General features: G+C 37.6%; 1 protein-coding gene across 2 annotated transcripts in view; it reads right to left on the bottom strand.

Moving 5' to 3' along the window:
- PKIA (cAMP-dependent protein kinase inhibitor alpha) overlaps positions 1–8942 on the bottom strand; it is a 95737-nt gene extending 86795 nt beyond the window's left edge. For both annotated transcript variants that reach the window (XM_061171597.1, XM_061171598.1), the window contains exon 1: positions 8817–8942. The gene's annotated coding sequence lies outside the window, so the exon portion shown is untranslated. The remainder of the gene's footprint in view (positions 1–8816) is intronic.
- Between the last annotated feature and the right edge of the window lie 14049 nt (positions 8943–22991).

The following is a 22991-nucleotide window of genomic DNA, read 5'->3' as shown; positions in this document are numbered from 1 at the left end:
GAACTGTTTCTTTTTTGTAAAAATGGTTTTGATTGGAAAACCCTGAATAAATCATTTGGAATGTTTAACGTTTAGAGCTCCTTCTGGGATTCCTTTTCCATTAATCAAGGTTCTTTGACTCACTATTCTCCTTGGCACTTGCTTCCTAGTCATCTCAGCTGCCTTTGTGCCAGTGCTAATGAAAAGCTCCCATTTTAGGTCTTAAAGCAGGGAGAACAATAAAAGGAGAACCTCATTTCAAGTACCAGAAATGTCTGGGCTATAAAGGACATACATATTGTCAAAGTAAGCCCAGAGTGGGGTGACATCACCAAGGTCATTCCTGGCTCCGCCCCCCCCCACAGGAGGAACAACTAACAATTATTTGGAAACAGGACACTATTTGAGAGAATCCTAGAACATGGAGGTGAGGCTGAAGCACCCCCGTGCACCACAGAGACCAAGACAGACTGCATTAGAAGGGTGAGAGAAGCAGCTAAACGTTGACCTCATTGCCCCTCCCCCAGGCCAGTGGAGCACCATGGGTGAGGTCTCCCCTGAACCTCTGGTTCCTCCAGTAGAAGAGAACTGGGGGACAGCAAGCACCACCACTAGCATTGGGGTTGCTTTGTGGGAGCCACTGCTCTAATCTGCTCCACTGGGATTGCAGGGGAATCTGCAGGGTTTGACCACTGAAAGTTGGACTGTGATGAAGGGGGAAGGGGCATGCAACAGCCAGCACATGGATTGTGACAGATGGAATTCATACCTGCAGTGCCCAAGTAGTGATCACAACTGGCATCTTTGCTTATCTACAGAGCCAGGTTGGCGGGGCACTACAACCAGGGAACTCAGCAGGGTACAGATCCACCTGATACGCATCTGGCCCTTGAGCCTGGTTTGCCCATACCCAGGGAAAGAGCAGAGTCACAGCCCACCCACTGTGGAGAGTGTCTTCTGGCCATCTGACCAAGAGGGCTGGCAATAAATCCTGGAAGCTATTTGGCCCAGTTGTGCTCCAGCCAAGAGGCAAGCAGCCAGAGCTCATCACCCCCAAAGCAGAGCCAGTACCAGGTGTGGAGGGATCCTGTACTATGCACAGGCAGGGAGATTAATTCATATCCAAGGCTGAGAGTAGCTCCCAGCTCCTCCCAACTGGGGAGCCTGTTTGAGAAATTAAGAGTAGCCTGGAGTGGCCCCTCCTCATCCCACCAAGGCAAAGGAACTGGGACTAGCCCCATCCCATCTGCTGTGGACAGTGTCTTCCTGGCCCATCTGACTAGAAGGATTGGTGACAACTCCTAGAAACTGTGCGGCCCAGCAGTGCTCAAGCCTAGAGAAGGGTAGGCAGAGCTGACAGTCTGCAAAGCAAAGCCAGTGGCCTTGTTCAGCCACAGAACTTGGGGTGTGGACCAGCTTGAGTTAAGACAACAAAGAGCTTTACTGGCTTTAGAGCTGCTTCTCCTGCTGCACCCAGGCAGGAAATCTAATTTATAGCCCTACTCATCACTGAATACAGCCTTCAGCATGTCCAACTGGGGAACCTAACCAGAGAATGTGGGAAGCTGTACAGCCCATTAAACAGCCCTAGATACAGTGGCACTTGAACAGAGAGCACAGCCTGTGGCCTCCCCCATCTGCAGGGCAAAACTAGTGTCCTCACCTGACCAGGGAATTAAGTGCACACTCTGGCCTGATTTGGGTTCCCAAACAATGAACTATACAGGCTCTGGGTCCTGTCCTGATTCTCCGCCAGGAAACTAATTCATAGCCCCATCTACTACTACTACTGAATATAATACCCAGTAAAGTCTGGAGGAAGAGCCCAATTACTCAAATATGCAGATACCAATGTAAGGAATCAAGGATGACAAAAATTAGGCAAATATGACACCACCAAAGGAAAGTAATAAAACTCCAATAACTGACCTTAAAAAAATGAAGATCTATGAACTGTCAAAGAATTCAGAATAATCCTCCTAAGGAAGTTTAGTGAACTACAAGAAAGCACAGACAACTAAGTGAAATTAGGAAAACAATGCATGAACAAGACAAGAAGTTTGACAAGGAAATAGCGACATCAAGAAAACAGGAACGCTAGATTTTAAAAATACAATAACTGAACTGAAGAATTCAATAGAAAGTTTCAAAGGTAGATTCGACCATGCAGAAGAAAGAATCAGCAAACTGGAGGATAGGACATTAGAAATTACCCAGTGAAAGGAACAAAAAGGAAAAGAATAAAAAAGAGTGAAGAAAGCCTATGGAAATTATGGGACACAATAAAGTAAACAATGTTCATGTTATGGGAATTCCAGAAGAAGAAAAGAGAGAGAGAAAGGGAAAAAAAGTATATTTAAAGCAATAATGGATGAAACCTTCCCAAACCTGGGATGAGAAATGAACATCCAGATCCATGAAGCCCAAACGACCCCAAATATGTTGAACTCAAATAGGGCTACACTGAGACCCATTGCAATTAAATCGTCAGAAGTCAAAAACAAAGAAAGAATTTTAACACCAGCAAGAGAAAAGAGAGAAGTTACATACAAGGGAACCCTGGGATAATTGGATATTCACATGTAAAAGAATGAAATTGGACCAATATCTTATACCACTCACAAAATTAACTTGAATTGGATTAAAGACTCAAATGTAAGACCTGAAACTATGCAACTGCCAGAAGAAAACATAGGAATAAAGCTCATTACATGGGTTTGGTAATGACTTTTTGGATATGACACTGAAAACACAAACGACAAAATAAAAAATAAACAAATGGAACTACATCAAACTAAAAAGCTTCTGCACAGCAAAGAAAAATAAAAACAAAAACAAAAACAAATCAACAAAGTGATTGAAAAGACAACCTATAGAATGGGAAAAAAATATTTGTAAACCATATATCTGATAAGGGTTAATATCCAAAATAAATTAAAAATTCATACAAATCAATAGCAAAAAAAAAAAAAAAATTACCCAATTAAAAAATGAGCAAAGGACCTGAATAGACATTTCTCCAAAGAAGACACACAAAAAGCCAACAGGTACATGAAAAGATGCTCAATACCACTAGTCATTAGGAAAATGCACATTAAAACCACAGTGAGATATTACCTCACACCTGTTAGAACAGTCATCCTCAAAAAGTCAAGAGGTAACACATGCTGGTGAGGATGTGGAGAAAAGGGAACCCTTGTGCTGTTGGTGGGATTGTAAATTGGTAAAGCCAGTATGGAAAACAGTATGGAGGATCCTCAAAAATTAAGACTAGAACTACATATATCTAGCAACTCCACTTCTGGGAATATATCCAAAGAAAATGAAAACACTAACTCAAAAACATATCTGCACCCCCATGTTCATAGCAGCATTATTTATAATAGCCAAGACATGGAAACAACCTAAGTGCCCATTGATGGACAAATGGGTAAAGAGGTTGTTTTATATATATATAGATATATACATATCATATGTATATATACACACACACACACACTGAAATATTATTCATCTGTAAGAAAACAAAGAAATCCTACCACCATTTGAGACAACAGAAATGGACCTTGAAGGCTTTATGCTAAGTTAAATAAGTCAGAGAAAGAAAGACAAACACTATATGATCTCACTTATACGTGGAACCTAAAAAAAAAAAAAAAAAAAAAAATCATAGAAAAAGAGATCAGGCCTGTGGTTACAGGAGACAGAGGGTCAGGGGAGGGGAAATTGGAGGAAGATGGTCAAAGGTACAAGCTTCCAATTGTAAGATAAATACATACTATGGACATAATGTACCACATGATGACTATAACTAACACTGATGTGTGATATATAGGAAAATCGCTAAGAATAAATTCTAAGCATTCTCATCACAAAAACGTATTATTTGATCTCATTTATATAAATTTGTATGTTTGTGTGAGAGAGGACAGAATATAAAAATGCAAAAAGAAAAGTTGTAAAGTACGAAGCTGCTTAGGTTTATATCTCAATCTATAACAGATAACAATTTGTTTAATTTTAACAGGTACAAAAATAAATATTAAGCATAGAACAAGCAAAAAAAAAAAGTGAGCCCAGAGTAGATGTCCTTAAAGCATTTGCAAAGGAGGGCTTTATTAGGTCCGTAAACACCTGCAATTATAGGCAAAATTCTATGTGTGTGTGTTGTGTATGTACTTGGGGAGTGGATGCATAGCCTTTATTGAATTATTAAAGGGGATGTTAAGACCCAAAAGTTTAAAAAGCACTGGAAAGCCTGATCACAAAACAATTTTAAACTACTCTGATTGTTTTTATAGTTTTCCTTCACTCATTAACACTTCAACGAATAGCATGTTAATGTGGAAAGAATCTCTGCCGTTTAGGTAACATCTCTGAGTCTCAGTGTAAAATTAGCATATAGTAGAAGGATGAAATTATATACCACAGATGAAAGTACCTAGCAGAGTGCTTTAAAACTAGTACTTATTTATGCAAGACACCTTCCCCTGCTTACTTGTTTTCAATAGAATGAAAGCATACTGAAAGCTGGTACAATGTCTTCTTTAAAGTTTTGTTTTGTAATGCTTACTATGCTTTTTGATACGGATGAGCCAATATCCATTTAAGGGCATATAAGCTCACAATAACTTTTGTTGAATATAACTCTTTGAATGTACTTTCACTATATTATTATATAGGGATTTTAAACTAAAATGTACTTGCACACATTATTTAGAGCCTAACTTGGATATTAGAGTAGGTGGATATATACCCCTGGAAAATAATAACTAATTTCTTCACTAAAATCAAATTGCTGAACATCTACTTTGCATATACATAGCTAGGCACTGTATTATGAGTTGCAGGTAATAAAAAGTTGTTAGTCAAAGACTCTGCTCTCTAGGGTTACTTTAGAACAGCAAATCATGTTCAAACTAAAGGACAGACCAAAATAGAAAGTGCCATAGGAATTTAGACAAGGGAGAAACACATCTGAAATGAGAAGGAAGGTGGGTATGGGGAAGGGTTCATGGAAGAGGCAGTGTATGGTGTGAGCAAGGTTTCAACGTGTAGCAGTGTGAGTGAAAGGAACAAATGAAGACATACAGTCGTGATATCACGCAGCACAAACTAGAAATAAATATCACTTGTTCTAGGTGGGTCATGAGGTAATTTAAGGGGATTAGTGAGAAACTAGATAAAGAGATATCTCTTTATATATTACTTATTAATAATACTTTTATAAAGGAATCAAGTTTTTTTATTTTATTTTATTTATTTATTTATTTATTTATGGCTGTGTTGGGTCTTCGTTTCTGTGCGAGGGCTTTCTCTAGTTGCGGCAAGCGGGGGCCACTCTTCATCGCGGTGCGCGGGCCTCTCACTACCGCGGCCTCTCCCGTTGCGGAGCACAGGCTCCAGATGCGAAGGCTCAGTAATTGTGGCTCACGGGCCCAGTTGCTCCGCGGCATGTGGGATCTTCCCAGACCAGGGCTCGAACCCGTGTCCCCTGCATTGGCAGGCAGATTCTCAACCACTGCGCCACCAGGGAAGCCCAATAATACTTTTAAACACAAGTATTTAATTTAAAAAAAGAACTATATAGGGATAGGAGATTAGGAGGTACAAACTATTATTATAAAATGAGCTATAAGGATATATTGCAGAGCACAGAAAATATAGCCAATATTTTATAATAACTATAAATGGAGTATAACCTTTAAAAATTGTGAGTCACTATATTTTACACCTGTAACATATAATATTATATATCAACTATACTTCAATTAAAAATGCTATTTTAGTGAATAAAACACTAAGCAGTAAAATTTAAAAAAAAGAACTTAGAAGAGAACTTAAAAACAAAGACATAAAGAACAGGTTGAAACAGCGCAGAAATCTGGCAATTAAGAGGCCATTGATAACTTTCAAAATAGCACTTTTTCTACCCATTCTCAGTGGAGGCAAAGCCTTATTAATCCTACTATTTCTTTTTCCGTTTTTCAAAATCTCAGGATAAGTCTATTTCAATTGTAGCTAATGGCAGTAATGCAGCACCAGAAAATGCCTTTTGTAAGGAGAGGGCAACTTTGAATCCTAAATCTGTACTCAAGTCTTAAATTACTGATAACACTGACCACCCACCAGACTAAATGTTTTTTTTACGTGATTGGAAAGCAACAGATTGATTTCAATTCTATCTTCTCAAGTCTACGAAAGAGTTCCTACAGTTCATTTAGCATCTAATAGTGTACATCCTTCTATTTGGTATTCCTCCTCCTTAACACTGGGCAATTAATTTTTCCTTTCTCTGGGAAACGTTTTTAAGAAAGGAAATAGAGTCATAAATCAGTTTCGTTAGGAAATCATACAACTATTTCTACCTAGGGCTTTGAATTTAGAAACTTTCCTCAGAAATTGTTTAAATATAACAAAGTCCAAATTCTAAAATACCTTAAATTTAATTATCTTAGTTGCACTAAAATAACAAATTATATTTTCTATCTTGTTTTCTTTCTTCCCCAAAAGGTTTCTCCAGCCCTAATCCATAACTTAATGCATTCATCTCACCTATAAAATCACTGGCAGGTATGATGCCAGCTTTGGCAGCTCCAGTCCCCTAATCCTGACCCATTTCTTGCCAAAGAATTCAGTTTCTTCAGAAACCAAGTAATAGACATTTCAATTTCTAACCATCATTAGCATATTTTCATGTACTAATACTCAACATAAAAACACCTTTTAAAATTACAGAAATTTTTACTGTACTTAAGATCAATTGCACTAAGCTGTATTTCATAAACCTTGGGCTACTTTCTTAAAAATGAATTATTATTTTCATATGTTTTTCACTTATTATTCAGAATCATTATTCATATAATTAAATATTTTACAATTAGGTAAGAAAGGTGGTAAAATAGTTTTGCTATTCTTGTTCTTTGTTCTCTCTTCTAGTTGGTGTGCCTGAGTCAAAATTTTAGAGTCTTGAAAATTTAATATTTCAAACCCAAACCACATTTAAAGATAATAATAACAAGAAGCCAAAAAAATTTCGGTCCAAAGGTTTGCATGGTCCGGGGAACAGTTCTTGGAGTGGGCCATTTGGAGTGGGATTTGCCCACCCCCCTCCACTCCTTCTGCCTCATATACTGAAGATAGAGACAAAGAAACCAACTCAAATCTTTCCAAAGTGTATTTATAAATAGAGAATTTGTAATCAGAAAAACAATAATGATATATAATAGAAGTAACATGATTTTTCAGAACCAGTATCTTGGTCTAAAAGCAATATTTAAAAAAGAAGGTAAGTGGAGTTAAATTATTTTAGCTATAAATCCTGGCTCTCTTTTTCATTGATCTCCTATTTTAATTTGTTAAAATAAAATCCATGGCCTTTTGAGTCAAACTGTCTCTTTAATTTCAGATTTAAAGATAACAAATCTCTTTTTAAATGGAATATTGGCACACAGACACCACACAGTCTGGCTTATTGCAACTGTTCTCTGTTGGTGAAGTGGCACATTTGCAATCCCCACCATAGCCATCTTCACCATTTCACAGAATATCATTCAAATGTACATCCCTAGGTGGGCAACAAGAATGGGCACTTGAGCTCAGCAGCAAGGCGTTTGTGGGGAAATCCTAGGTCAGAACCCCTAAAAGGGGAGACTAACTTGAGGATGCCCAAATAACCTGAGGTTTACCTTGGACACCTCCCCTGGCTTTCTGACTGCCTGTGGGAAAAGCCTCTCTGGAAACTCTTTTGAGGTTATTGGGGGAATCCTAGGACAAACACACTGCTTGCTTTTGCAGGAGGACTTGCCCCATACCCTACCCAGCTGGGTGTCTCACAACCTAGCCGGACTAAAAAAGCTTCAAGAAAAACGGGACAGACTGACATTTGCATTTCTACTTCCACCTATTCTTATGCACATGGAGCAAAATATGTAGGTATAGCCCTCTTTCTCACACCCCAACAGATTCTGCTGTCCTCGAAACCCATCTGGTAGCTGCAGTGACTACAATGAAGGGAGTTATCGGAAACCATGTTGGTACTGGGCTTAAAGGATTTTTCATGCCATGCATTTTGGGGAAGGACACAGATAATAGTCCAAACGTGATATAAGGCAATGCCCTTTCTGGGTCCTTGAAAAATCAGTCATGGAACAGAGGTGGTGAACAGGAGCTGACAAGAGCTGGCTTGTGAATGGGCACAGCATCCCCGGGGGGGGGGGGGAATCAATGAAATGATTGACAAGAGAAGATGGTAAATGAAGGGAGCAGTGGGGACAAGTGCTGCTCAACCCAAGCTGAACTCCAGGAGGTAAGTTTCTCCTCTAATTTGAGATTCTTTCTAAAGGTTCAGTATTGAAGTGGGTGTTTGACGTTGAAATGTGCAGACCCATTCTGATAACTGGAGAGGGAGAAGACAGAGGAAGGCAAAAGGAGAGGGAAGATTTCCTATTACTTCTCCAGGCTGCTGACAAGAACCTGCTGCTCGCAAACCAGAAATTAACCAAGCGAAGGTTGAAGGTAGCAACGTAAAAGTGCAACTCAAATTATTTTACATTTTGAATCCTCTTCAATATCTAAGCGAGTGTGGCATAGCAATGGTTGATTATTTTAAGATTACAGAGGCTGACCGCCTTCTTTGTTTGCCCGGTAACACCGCTCCTCCAATAATCTCAAGCACTTGGCTGATTAGCATTTCAATTCCAGTTGTTGCTCCTTTTCCCATTGCGGAAGGCGGCAGGGATATTCCCCTTCTTCCCTCTGTATTACAAACCCCATTACTAACCAAGCAGAAAGCACAGCGCCGTGTGGCCGAGGCTAATAATAGCCGGGCTGCTTACCTTCTCCGGAGGGATCGAATCAGCGCATGTCCCCGGCGCCGGCTGCCCCGGGGCCGCAGTGCCGCCGCGCCGGGTCTGTGCGTGGTCAGCTCGGCCGGCCCCCACCCCACCTGCCAGCTGCAGCAGCTGCTCCCGCCGCCGAGCTCCGGCCGCATGAAGTCATCCCCCGCCCCGGGCCGGATCGCCACATTCCGCGCCAGCCGCGGGGGGAGAGGGACCTCTCCCGGCTGCGGGGGCCGGCTCCTGGAAACTGCGCTCAACGATCGCCACCCTTCCCGGTGTTAGGGTTATTTTCTAGGAATGCTTTTACAGAAGAAGCGTCGCCGGCTGGTGGACCGAGAGAGAAGAGCCAGAGTGACTTTCTCCGCAGAGCGCCTTTCCTCTGAGCGCTCCCCTGTCACTCCCGCGGCATGGACAGCTCCATTCCGCTGTGTGGGTTTTCCACCCTCTTCATCTTCCTTATCTGTATTGTTCATTTCGCTGAATTTGAGAGTGGGATTAGCTTTTAAGATACCATTCAAACACTCCGAAAATATTTTAAATTGGCGACTAGTTTTTCTAAGCCCCTTGTAGCAAGCTCCACTTTCCCCCAACACGCGCGCGCGCACACACACACACACACGCACACACAGTTACTCGCACGTACACACCCAGCCAAACCACTCACAATTATGAAAGCTGGGACCTCTCGCCCTCTTGCCTACGTAATGGAACAGGAAACTCCCAAAGGAGTGGAGAAGTAGGACCGGCTAGCGAAAGCACTCGAGGAAAGAGAGAGGGGTCGCCCCAAGATTTTGTTGCTGTTTAGTGGTGTCCTTAGTGGACAGATGTTCCCCCTCTAAACCCCTGGCCCCGCCCCAAGTGGAATGGCTGGTCTGGTGACAGCTGTAACATTTGGAAACAAAGAAGCTGAAGCCACATTAACAGATGGCTGCATCTCTTTCTTTCCCGAAGGATTTATCAGAATTGGCTTTAGGAATAATATTAGCATATACGTATATAATAAGCCCTTTCCTTCTCTCTTTAAATTGGCACCAGCTATTAACAGGTTTCTCTCTCTCATCTTCCTCCCTCCCTCCTTCCCTCCCTCCCTCTCCTAAGCTGACCAGATCATCAGTTTCCGGACTTAAGGGGGAAAAAAGGCCAAGGATGTGGTCTCTTTACAGCTGAACCAGGGTTTATTTTCCCAGTGTTGAGCCATTCCCAAGTAGAGAGCCTCTTTGACACTAGGGTTCTCTGTGAGTGAACTTCTCACGTTCAGCTTGCTTTTGGAATTGCCCATCACTAGGTCCAGACCAGTTTTATCCTTGGTTTTGTCCAGCAACCTAAACAGTATAATTGCACAAGTCCAAGGCAGTACTTTTAATCTAGGAAGAGTTCCCAACTCTCTGTTTAGCAGTTCCAAAATTAGGAGGTAGTGTAGCAAACAGTTTCAACAAGACTCAGTAAGAATTCTTGACCCTAGAATGCGGGTTTTTTGAAAGCTGGAACAACCTAATTCATCTCTCTGAGTTTCACTTTCATAAAATTAGACCTCACCAAAGAGCAAGGGATTCTTTTTTTTTTTTTTTTAAATATAGTGTCTGGACTGGGTCCTATCTGTAGACATTCAGATTTAATTGCTGTGGGGTGCGGCTCAGTCATTGGTACGGTTTTTTTTGTTTGTTTGTTTGTTTTAATTAATTAATTTATTTATTTATTTTTGGCTGTGTTGGGTCTTCGTTTCTGTGCGAGGGCTTTCTCTAGTTGCGGCGAGCGGGGGCCACTCTTCATCGCGGTGCGCGGGCCTCTCACCATCGCGGCCTCTCTTGTTGCGGAGCACAGGCTCCAGACGCGCAGGCTCAGCAGTTGTGGCTCACGGGTCCAGTTGCTCTGCGGCATGTGGGATCTTCCCAGACCAGGGCTCGAACCCGTGTCCCCTGCATTGGCAGGCGGATTCTCAACCACTGCACAACCAGGGAAGCCCCAGGGGATTCTTAATATGTATCAAAGTGTATGTGGAATCTGGATGGGAATATTACATCTTTAATTTCACTAACCTCTAACTGGAATTTAGTATTTAGCATTTCCTTTAAATCTAAATGCAGACAACAAACCACAATAATATTAGGAGAACCTGTGACTATATCACCAGCAGATGTCACAGACAATTTCCTAAGGCAGTTTTTATAGATATCTCAAAGTATCACTACTCTGATGTTACAATCAAATCATCATTACCTTTTTTGTTTTATCTAATAGACTATATATTTTAGAATGGTTTTAGATATACAGAAAAATTAAGGGGATAATACAGAGTTCTTATATATCTCATTCCCAATTTCCTCTATTATTGACACCGTACACTAGTGTGGTAACATTTTTACAATTAATGAGCCAATATTAATACAATAATATTAACCAGAGTCTGTACTTTATTCAGATTTCCTTGGCTTTTGCCAAGTGTCCTTAATTCCGTTTCAGGCTTCCATCCAGGACACCACATTACATTTAGTTATCAAGCCCCCTTAGGCTCCTCTGGGCTGTGGTAGTTTCTCAGGCTTTTCTTGTTTTTGATAACCTTGACAGTTTTGAGGAGCAGTGATCCAGTGTTTTGTAGCATACCTCACTAATGTAATCTGTCCAATGCTTTTCTCATGGTAAGACTGGGATTATGGTTTATTGGGAGGACAACCAGATAAAGTGCCTTTTTTATAACATCATATCAAGGGTACGTACTATCAACGTGATTTGACTGTTGATGTTGACCTTGATAACCTGGCTGAGGTAGTGTCTCAGATTTCTCCACTGTAAAGTTACTCCTCCACACCTCCCACACTACACTTGTCGGAAGGAAGTCACTATGTGAAGCACAAACCCAAAGAGTGGAGAGTTATGCTCTACCTCCTTGAGGACAGAGTATGTACATAAAGCATTTGGAATTCTTCTGCACAGATTTGTCTATTTTCACCTAAATATTAATTTATTCAATTATTGATATTTATTTATATCAGTATAGACTCATGGATATCTATTTTATCCTTTGGGTTATAATCCAATACTACTTTATTTTGTTGTTTGAATTGTTCCAGCTTTGGCCATTGGGAGCTTTTTCTTTTGGCGCCTATGCTTCTTTGACATACTCCCTTTGGGGTGTGTGAGTTTGTGTGTGTGTGTGTGTGTATATCTGTGTGTATATGTGTTTAGCATGTATGTTTGTGTGTGTGTTTAACACTTCCTGACTTTCTGGTACCACAAGATGCTCCAAGCTCATTTTGTGTATTTCTTGCCCCAGTCCTAGAATCAGTCATTTCTCTGAGGAGCCCTGATTCCTTTTATTGGAGAGTAGTAATAGAAACCAAGATCTGGGCTCTAGATGTGCTGTTGCTAGTGGGGTATTATTTGATTAGGCTCTCTTAACTGAGAGAACAAAGAAATATATATGTATACTAACCCATGTATATACACATATCAGTAAATATTTCTATATATAACTATCTATATCTATATTGAGCTGAATGTATACTGATGTCTGCAACTGTAATCCATTAACGCTGAGATTATTTTAGCTCTCTCCTCTTGCTTATCTGTAAATTCATACTTCAATATTGAGAAATGTGGCTACCACCATCCACCATCTATTTACTTAATTGTTCAATTTCAGTACACATGTATCAGAATTGTTAACCCATCTCCCCAACATCACTATTTTTAAGTATAGTAGTTAATAGTCTCTGTTATATCTTGTTGTTTAATGAGTTTAAATACCCATTAGTTTCTATATCACAAATTTGGTTTTTAAAATATTCTAATGACTGCATTTAAAAAATAGTAACTAGTTTCTTTTGAAATTCTATATATTATATTTTATGAATTTAAAAGTGTTATTTTAAGACTATTTAAATGGGCTGCTCCATATTGTCAAAGGGATCCACAGTAAAAAGAAGGTTAGGATCTCAACCTCACAAAGATTATTGTCAGTTTATAATGAGATGATGTGAAATTGTCTGGTGCATATGTTGGGAGCTCATGCTTGATAAGTGTTAGCTTCGTCCACTTGGGCAGGCTTCTTTCTCCTTTAAAGTTCTAAATACCTTGGAAGAGAGAACATGCTAAACCTTATGGTTAATAATTTATAATTTAGTGGAAGGATTTGCTAGGTATCAGTGTTGGAGGTAAAGGTCCATGTAAGGTTGACGGAGGATGAGAAGAAGACAAAGATGACCCTGAAGGTCAGGGGTTTTTGTAGTTGAACAGACTGGAGATTGGATCCTTCCATTCACAGCCTGACTTTGTTTCATTTTTGAAATAAGGAGAACAATGGCTATTACATAGGCTTGTCCTTAATAGTGAAAGTAGATGTTTAATCTTTTCTTTCAATTTGTTTGAGACAGTGGGGATTAAGTGTGGCGATTTGGGACAGTTACATAACATATTGGATTGTCCTTCCTTGTAGAGTTTTCAATCTGTGAAGCCAGACTCACTGGAGGTATAGATAGCTTCTCATGATAATTCAGTCTCCTTCATCCATGAAAGTACTCTTGCCAGGTGCTTTTTACTCATAGAAGACAATCAGTGTTGATGGTGCTGGGAAAAAACAAAAATTAAAGATATTAAATGGCAGGAATTAACTGCTTCAGATTATATACCATGGCGAGAGACATAGGGGAAATAGAAAGAAAAAAAATGAAATGAGAAATGTCTTACATCAACATGTAGGGTTTGAATCTATCTGCTTGGAACTTGACATACACCAGTATGCCAGATAATTTAATTTAATGAATAGTGGCTAGGGTGAGGTGAAATAGATCAGTTTTTTAATCTATGATTTTTCATTGAACAGCCCTTTTTTAAAAAACTATCTTCGGATCATGACTTTGAGGTCTGCCGTAATTCCTTTCTGATATTCTGGAATTAGAGATCAAATGGCCTAATGATATCATGGGTCTCTGCAAAGGACAATATGAAAACCTGAGCCAGAGGCCCTGGGTGCCTGAAGCTGTCAGCATTAGAACCACTCCTTTGGGTTAAGGAGTCCTTCCAGAAAGGACTCATTTAAATGCAAATATACTATCAAGAGGGGTAACCATGTATCCAGTATCTGATTAGCAGCCATTAAAAATTTAGCAGAGATTAGCTTCTCAGATTTATTATGGAGAGGAGTTGTCAGGGTGATTTGGCCCAGGCATCTGTCATCCACTGACTGCCAGGTCTCCTGTCCTCTTCACTACATAGGGGTCTGCCTAAAGCTGAACTTAGTTTACTAGGAAAGAATTGGGCACTTACTGCATGACAATCAATATTGTTTTACATAATTTTGACTTATGAGAAAGGGTAGGAGGAGAATTTCTATAATAATAGTACCTGTGTGTGTGTGTGTGTGTGTGTGTGTGCGTGTGTGTGTGGTAGCTGCTCAGCTTATGTTGATTAATCATACTTTACAGAAATCTTAAAATTTTATGATAAACATCTACCCTTTCAATGAGGCCAGAAAGTATATCACGTAAAATATGCACAAATGTAGTCCAGGGATGGCAAAGCTATAGTAATAGAAATAGAATTGCGTTCAAGTAATTATAGCTGGACTAAAAATTTCCTGCATTAATATGAAAGCACGGATACAAGAGTACAAGAAAATGATCATTCATATGAAGACTGATATTTCATATTGAATATCTGTAACAGAAATAGGAAAATGGAAGAAGAGAAATGACTACAAACAGAATAGTAACTGTTTCTTTAGACATCGCTAAGAATTCACCTTGTTTTTACTGGTAAGGAGTTGACATATAATACCAGATCTATATAATATAGGTAGTATTCTATAATTGGAACTCTAGATTTAATTGCGAAATGTATGTTTACTTAAGTGAGATGCTTGGTAAATGGCATATGATACATTCAATAGTGTGGTGTAAGTAATTCTCAAATAAACCCTTTTTTAAAAAAATCATCATGTGGAAGTCATGAAATAAAACAATGTACTTAGACATTGCTCTTTAAATTTTTTAACCTTAAGTTTTTAAAGAATCTAAGAAAACCAAAAAATCCCTTCTGGAGAAAAGTATACTTTGAAGAAAACTTTTGTATTGTAATGAATAGATTATTAAATAGTATTTATAAAGAATTATGTCTCTATAATTATTCGTTTTTTATAAAAATGAATATTCAACTTTTCAAATCAAATTTAAGCTAATAAGAAGAGGAAATTTAAATGTGATTAAAAAGTAAGTTTCAATGAACTGTGTTTGGTCATCAGGCAAGTTGATGTTTATTCATTCAGCAGGTATTGATGGAGTGTCTAATATGTGCTACTGTTCTAGGCACTAGAGCACTAGGCTCTAGGAGTGAACAAATAAATCTTTTCTTTATGGATCTTATGTTCCAGTGGAAGGAGACCACCATAAATACATAAATATAGCATGTTAGTTAGTGGAAGGACCATGAAGGAGCAGCGTAATGATGCAAGGTTTAGGGCAAGTATATAGGGTGGTCAGGGGACATTTGAGCAGAGATTTGAAAGAAGTGTGGGAGCAAACCGTATGAATACACTGAAAAAGAGGCTTGGTGTATGCAGGTGGTTGGGCTTATACTTTATGTGTTCCAGAGACTAGGAGGTTAGTTTGTTTGTAGTGAAATGATCAAAGGGGAAATTGTTAGAAGATATGGTTAGAAAGCTAGGTTAGCGAAAAATCACTTAGGGTCTTTTAGGTAATGGTCAAGAGAGAACTTCAGAGGATTAAGAATTTGTTTTTGGACATACTAAATTTGTGATGGCATATGTGGACATGTGAAGTAGACAACTGGATATACTAGTCTGAAATTCAGCAGCAAGAGATTATCATGGCTGTAGATGAAAATCGGTAAATCATCATGGTATTTAAAGTCTTTAGATTTAAAGATGAAATCACTTTATAAGTAGGTGTAGGCAGAGAATACATGACGTTGAGGACTGAGCCAGGAGACACTGCATTATCTAGAGGATTTGGCAAAGGATATAAGAAATGAGCAGGGAGATAAGAGGAATTGTCTCATGAGCCAAGTGGTAGGTGTTAGAAGGAAGAAGGAGTTATTATTAATCCTACTAGTAGATTAAGATGAGAACTGATAATTTAATATAGGACTTGGCAACATATAATAGATATCACTAATAACCTTTAGAAGAATAGTTTCTATGATGTGGAGAGGACAAAAATAGGTAAGTGGGAGATAAAGAAATGAAACATTAAGTAGAGCTATATTTTTTGAGTAGTTTTGCTATAAAGAGGAGCAGAGCAATGGGGCAAAGATTAGAATTGGATATGGGAAGAAATTTTCCCTTTAAGATGGGAGGTATTAGATCTTTGCATGATAATGAGAGCATCTGGTAGAGAGCAAATAATGGAAGATACAGGGAAGAGGAGACACAGTAGAAGAGAAATCCCTGATTAGGCAAGAGGGGAGGTATCCAGTGCAGAGTAGAGGGTTCGGCCTTAGAACAGAGGACAAACATTTCTTCTGCCAAAGGAAGAAGGAAGGAAGAACATGTGGTTTCAGATAGATCCAGGTAGGATGGTAGACTTGGTGTTTGGAGTTCGCGGATATTCTATTTTGATCCCTCCTGTATTCTCAGTGAAATAGGAAGCAGCTGAGAATTTAGAGGAAGACATGTTATAGATGTAAAGAAAGGGGAGTTATGAAATTGTTCTCTAGGACAGAAGAAAAGAGAATTGACTAAGCGATCAGTTTTCTAGTAAGTACTAAGAGTTCACATGGGGTAAAATGATTATGAATTTAAATGAGGCAAATTAGAAAGGTTGCTCGTTTTTTTCTCCAGCCATGTTTAGTTGTTTGGCCCAGATGCTGAATTGGCATAAGTTCTATTTCACTAGGGCTGGCATTTTGTACCGCCAATATGACTGAGAGTGAGGGCCAAGGGACTTCACAGTGTCTATGCAAGAGTGATTCTAATGACAGACCATGAGCTCTAATCAGGGTAAGCAGAGAACTGAGGAATTACTCCTTGAGCACTGCACTTGATTTTAACTGTATGTTGGAACACAAAACTGAAAATCTTGACTGATAATGGTATAGTAAGAGCAAACACAGCTAGAACCTCCACATTTCACTCTGTTACACAGGAATTCTCCATGTTTCTTTCAGCTGAATTCCTGTCTGTAATTTCTTGATCCTTAATTCAGTGACATTATCTGAGGTGACGTATGCATTTTTGATAAAGTCTTTCAGAAATGCATTTTACAAGACTACTTTTAATTTTAAAGTTGTTAGACTAGAAATAAGTTTAACAGAGCTTGCAATGTTTTCAAGTGCTTTGCTTTTCTCTAAAGAGACATTTGTTTGACTATTACACCTAGCTCCATCCTTCAGGTGTCCTTCCTCTAGCATTGAAAATAGGAGTAAAATGTAAAAATTAAACAAACATATTATCTTCAAACAGATATGTATCACTGTTTTCTTTCTAATATGGGCCAAATCTTGCTATTGACACCATGTCCATTTTTTTCCCAGTGTAACTAGTTTATTACTAGTTTTCCCTTCATTGTGTGTATGAGACATGTTTGCCCCCTCATGGATGAATCTGGAACTGTCACCATGAATTTTTTCTTGTGTTTATTAGGGAAAAATAGACTGAAAAGTGTAGATATAGTGGTCAATGGGAATTATTTTTGAAGAAATGTTGAGGCTGACCAAAAGAGGTTGAAATCACTAGATGTTTAACCTTCTTCCATTAGCTTCAAAACTTGGGATTATGTTAAGAACCACACTTTAACTGAATCTGGAAGAAGATGATAGTCAAAAAAGTTTAAATTTTGACATCCTTTTAAAATATGAGAACACAGAATTGTGAAGAAAGCTAGTCTCACTCTTATTTAAATATTAGAATGCTTAATGTTTGTAACTTAACTCAGAAGGATGAGATGGCTTTTCTTAAATTAGTTTAAGATTATATAAATATAAATAAAGGAAAACCTGCCATTGATTAATCTTCACTTGCTACATACAGAATTATACAAGTTATGAGAAAATCCATTCTTAGGACTGTGTGAACAACAATGAATCTGACTTTCCCTTAAGTGTTTTCCCTAACATTCTAGAAAAAATAACTTCAATGTGCTGAACTAGACATTTATGACTTATGTGCTTGGCGCTGTTTTAGTTTCTAGGAATAAGACCCAGTTTCTTTCCTCAAAAGAGTTGCAAGTTGATATAGAGAGAAAAATTGCAATAAAGCGTAATAAATTCCACTGCAGAAGTTTGTACTTGATATAAATTAGTATAAGTGCAAGCAATGTATTTTAAGTTCATTCTAGAGGAGTAGTTCAGAATAGCTTCATAGAGGAGAAGACCTGAGCTATCTTGGGAGATGTTTAAACAGATGAGGAGTGGAGCTGGAGTTGGGAAGGCAAAGGCAGTGTAGCCTTAGAATGCAAATGTTCACAGACATGATCTTGTGGCTTATTCACCATTCTTACCGACCTAATAAGGACATCTGCTGGTAGCTTCATCATCATCATCATCACCATCATCATCATCACCATCATGTTAATAAAGAATGGATATTTTTGCCAGGTAGTCAAACAAGCTCTTTACATGTAGCACCTAGATGTTTTCTACCATCCACCTTATGAGTTCAATCATTGTAATTATTCTCATTTTTCACATACAAAAATGAAGACTTAGAGAGATTAAGTTATTTGTTCAAATCTTGGTGTGTGCCCTTTCAACTCCATGCTCTGTACCTCTGTGCTTAACAGGTTAGGATGATTTGCCCATATTAAGGACTCAAATATTGGTTGATAAGTATAATAATCTCATAAAAGGTAAAGTGAAGTAATCTGCTTTGATGTTTATGATGCAGTTTGGTGAATGCACTTAAGTGCCAATAGATGAATAATAAAAGTGAGAAACAAACAAAAAATAGAGAATAAAGATTCATATATGTATGTCTGTTGGGAACAAAAAATCCTCTTGAATGTCTAACTTCTTAGTAAATATCAGGATATCACATACACATCATTAGGCAGCATCAATGGAGTATCCTCTGTACCTTGCAAGAGGGCAATGTTATAGATGCACAGAAAGAAAATTCATATTTCCTGCACATTATAAATAAGTATATACTATGATCACTCTTTAAGAATGAAGTAATTTGAATTTTTAAATTTTCCTTATCAATTGGTGTATATGAATCATGTTAGGTGAAGAATTATTGGTTGATTGGACATTTTATGTTTTAATTCTTTACAGAAAACAGTAAACAAATCCTTTTGGGCTTAAAGTATCACATTCAGCAAAAGAGTTATTATACTGAAGAAAGTGATGAATTCAGTAAAGTGTCTGGAATCTAAAATATTGTTATATAAGAAGTAACTGAAGGAACTGGGAATAGATGAGATGAAGCAAGACCAGGAGAGAAGTAGGTGGTCGTTCTAAACTATTTTAGGAGTTGTCCTATGAAAAAGGGATTAGACTGTCCCACACTGAAGATTTTAGACCAAGTAGACAGGCTTAGGTTGATAAAAGGATGACTATTTTGACAAGTAGAACCTTTCAACTATAAAATGGACCGACTGCATTTTAAACTCAAGGACTCCCTGTTACTGAAGTGCTTTAACAGAGGTTGAAGTTAAGCAGTTGGAAAAGTAAGAGCCTTTACAGTGAGAAAATTCTATGATTCTATGGTTTTTCAACTCATAAATTTGTGTAGTTCATCCATTTTACTCATTGTATACACTTAAGTATATAGTTCCTTGAAATGGCCATTCAAAGCTGTTTCCTGTGCCACACACTATGAATGTTAGGGTTGGTCCTGTGTAAATCTTACCCCCATTGAATTAGTATTAACCCTAAACAAGCAGCTTTCTTCCATAAGGAAACAAAAAAGAGGTTCAGAAATGCCCAAACTAAGTTTTTATAAAACTGTGTTATCAAATCTTATTTATCAAAAAACTTCAAACATAGCAGTATGAGTTCCCATATACCCTTTACTCAGCTTCCCCAAATGTTAACATTTTATATTACTAGAGTATAATTATTGAAACCAGAAAGTTTACATTGTCACAATGCTACTAACAATTTATAGACTCGTATTCAAATATTGCCTATTGTCTTGTGGTCCAGATTCAAATCTAGGATCCCTTGTTGCATTTGCTTGTCATATCTACCCATTCTTCTCTAATCTAGGGTAATTCCTCAGTCTTTTTTTGTCTTTTATGACCTTGAACTAATGGAAAATCCTAGCCAGTCATTTTGTAGAATTTTTCTCAAATAGGTTTGTTTGATATTTTCTCATGGTTAGACTGAGGATATGTATTTCTTGACAAGAACACTTCAGGAGAGATGTTATGCCATTTTCGGTACATATTAGAGTTACAAAAAAATCTGTATGTCTCACTACTGGTGATGCTAACTTTGATGACTTAGTTATAATGATAGCGGCAAAACTACTATTTTTCCCTTTGTAATTATTTGAGATTGTTCAAATATTCTGCTTCTTGTTTAATTTTCCCATACTAATTTTAGCAACCATCAATAATTTTTGGCTCCACCAATTACTGTGGTGTTTGATGATTGTTCATTTTCTATTCCCATCATTGCCTCTACATTTATTAACTATAATTTGACTATAAGAAAGAGCTGTTCTTCTCCTTCATTTATGTATTTATCTGGTTATTTTTTTATATATATACATATATCAGTGTGAACTTGTGGATATTTATTTTATTCTATGGGTTAAAATTTATTACTATCATTAATTATTTTGTTTCTCAAAGTGTTCCATATTTGGTCATTGGTTTTCCTTCAAGCTGTCTCCTATATTTTTCCTACATGGCCATACAATTTTTGGAGTAATATCTTACTTTCTGGCACCACAAAATGCTCCAGACCCATCTTTTACTTTCCTCTGTCTCAGCCTTGAATCAGTCATTTCTCCATGGAGTTCTTGTTCCTTGCATTAATAATGGTATTCAAAAACCAGAATCTTGGTATGAGGTGGACCCATTGCTATCCAAGCTACCTCATTGCGTTTTCAGCAGAGAGAGCTAAAAATATATATACCAATACATACAAATATACAAATATCTCTATTTTCGTATTATCTATCTGTGTGTGTGTGTATACATACACACACGTGTGCACACACACATTATCTATCATCTATCTATCTATCTACATATATATATAACTCCAAATTGATATATGAATTCAAATTGATACCTTGATTCCAATCCAACACCACAGGGTTTATTCTAGCCTCCCTTACCCTTTCCTTATTTGTAACTCTTTTCTTTAACAATTAGAAACCTGATTCTCATTATTTGCAGTCTATTTATTCATTTGCTCAATTCTGGAATACACATAAAATATTTAAAAATCATTAACCTGTACACGTGTGAAAAATAAATTTACTAACAAGTTCAATATTTGTGTACATTTCTTTTTGTCTTTAGCTTTTCAGTATATATTGTGCATGGTTAATTACAGTATATTAAAATACTGTTTTCCAAAGTGACTTAAGTTAGCTCTTTCCCACCTCCTTCAGTGTGGTTTTTTTCTTCTGCAGTGTGAGAAAATCCAGTACTTTGTGTTCAACTCAGACTACCGAACCAGAATTTCTAGGAGAAAAGGTGATAATCCATATGTGCAATAAGATCCCCAGGTGATTCTTTTCATTGGAGAAATTTGAGGAACACTGCTTGACGTCTCTACAATTAAGATGTCTAAAATGAAACTTCAATTATTCCTTCTTCCAAACTGTTCCATCCTGCAAATCTTTTCTTCCTCAGTGAATGGTGCCATGATTCGCACAATAACTAACTCAATGCAAAAACCTGGGAATGATCCTCAATTCCTTACTTTTCTTCACTTTCTGCATAGACTGCATCATTAGGTCCTCTGGAATCTCATCTCTCTCTCTCTCTCTCTCATCACATATATAATGTTTCTCTTCATCTTCATTTCCACCATCTTAACCACTACCATTTCTCCTTTGTTCTACTTGAACAGCCTAGTATCTACACAACTATCTTTTAAATGAAACTATCTTTTCATTTAATTGCTTTCTCTTGCATCTAAGATAAAGTCAAAATCCTTAGCCTTATGGATTCTGGCCTTGCCTTTTCTTGTAAGTTGTATTTTCATACTTATAAGTACATGCACACTCACACACACACACACACGTACATTTGGTATTGTTAGTTTAGGCTTTGTTTGCCCTCCCATCCTAGCATGAGAAAATTAAGAAACAAAGTCAAACCGAAAAAAAAATTTTTTTTTAAAATAAATTTGAATAATATCCTTTCCCTCCAGAATATTTCTCTAAAGTAGTATTATCATTAATGGCAGTACAGACCAGATTTTTTCCCTTAGACATAAAGGCATGGTGAAGAAGTCTCATTAGAAACTGGAATCTAAGCTTTCAATGTCAAATTCTGTCTCTAATCTTCTGCAGTATGCCATAATGATTAAAGTATAGGAATCTGAATCAGAGGTCTGGTTTAATATAATCTTGTTTTTTATAAGCTTTGTACCTTAGACAAGTCATTTATCTCTCCATTCCTTAATTTCTTCATTTATAAATGGAGATGTTAAGAGTATTGATATTCAAGGCTAATGAAAAAAGAATGCATCTAAATACTGTATCAAACACTTTAAAAAGTGACCAGTTTAGGTTCTCTGCCCATTTTTAAATTGGAATATTTGGGGGTTTTTGATATTAAATTGTATGATTTCTTTAGTTAATTTGGATATTAACCCCTTATCAGATATATCATTTGCAAAAATCTTCCATTCAGTAAGTTACCTTTTCATTTTGTGATGGTTTTCTCCTCTCTGCAAAAGCTTTTCAGTTTGCTATAATCACACTTGTTTAATTTTACTTTTGTTGGCCTTGCCTGAGGAGATAGACCCAAAAAAAATATTGCTAAGACCGATGCCAATGTATTTTTCCTAAGGGTTTTATGGTTTCAGGTCTTAAATGTGAGTCTTTAATCCATTTTAAATTTATTTTTATGTATGGTATAAGGAAATAATTTAGTTTCATACTTTTGCAAGTAGTTGTCCAGTTTTTCCAACACCATTTATTAAAGAGGCTTTTTTTCATTGTATGTACTTGCCTCCTTTGTTGTAGATTAATTGATCACATAACTGTGGGTTTATTTCTGGGCTCTCTATTCTATTCCATTGACCTATGTG

Source organism: Eubalaena glacialis, chromosome 17, assembly GCF_028564815.1.
Source record: "Eubalaena glacialis isolate mEubGla1 chromosome 17, mEubGla1.1.hap2.+ XY, whole genome shotgun sequence".
Classification (NCBI taxonomy): Eukaryota; Metazoa; Chordata; class Mammalia; order Artiodactyla; family Balaenidae; genus Eubalaena; species Eubalaena glacialis.
This window is presented reverse-complemented; position numbering and strand designations above follow the sequence as displayed.